General features: G+C 39.8%; 1 pseudogene; it reads right to left on the minus strand.

The window, feature by feature from the left end:
• Nucleotides 1-433: 433 nt before the first annotated feature.
• LOC140602025 (U1 spliceosomal RNA) lies at nucleotides 434-584 on the minus strand (annotated as a pseudogene).
• Nucleotides 585-896: the final 312 nt, after the last annotated feature.

Genomic DNA, 896 nt, shown 5'->3' on the forward strand with positions numbered 1-896 from the left:
AGGCAATTGGCAGCACTGTGGTAGCAAGAGAAATCAAGCATTTGAGCCTGCTGAAAATTATTGTTCCCATAAAGTAATGCCAACCTCATCACGTTAGACTACCATAGTATCTTAAATAAAATTGTAATTGGGGCTCCTGAGTGGTTCAGTTGCTGAACTGTCGGACTCCTGATCTCGGCTCAGGGCATGATCTCAGGGTTGTGAGATCGAGCCTCACATTGGGCTCCATGTTGGTACAGAGTCTGCTTGAGATCCTCTCCCTCTGCTCCTCTGTCACACATGTGCATGCAATTTCTCTCTCTAAAAAAAATAATAAATTAAATAAAGTAAAATTGTAATAATAACTAAACATGTTGGTATTATATATGCTTCCCATATGTATCATAACAGCATATATTAGAATTATGTTTTGATATATATTTAAAAAAAAAAACAGGGGAAAGCGCGAATGCAGTCCCCCACTACCACAAATTATGCAGTCGAGTTTCCCACATTTGGGGAAATCGCAGGGGTCAGCACATCCGTAGTGCAATGGATAAGCCTCGCCCTGGGAAAACCAGGTATCTCCCCTGCCAGGTAAGTATTGTTTTGATATATATTAATATGCAGTGTATCCTATAGGTATTATAGATAGGTCCTTTTCACATGTACATATATTTCTTGATATTTCCCTCAATATATAATTGTGTGCATCCCACCTTGAACACTGATGCCTTAAGTAATAGGACTGTGGCTCATTCTACTGGGATAATGTTCTGTAGCCTGAGTCAATTAATTATTTCACTCATTTACCTCAAATTTTTGTTTCCCCCATCCTTCCCCTCTCTCTCCTTCCTTGATTTCCTTCCTTCCTTCCTTCCTTCCTTCCTTCCTTCCTTCCTTCCTTCCTTCTTTCT

The sequence above is a fragment of the Canis lupus genome, chromosome 12 (assembly GCF_048164855.1).
Source record: "Canis lupus baileyi chromosome 12, mCanLup2.hap1, whole genome shotgun sequence".
Lineage (NCBI taxonomy): Eukaryota > Metazoa > Chordata > Mammalia > Carnivora > Canidae > Canis > Canis lupus.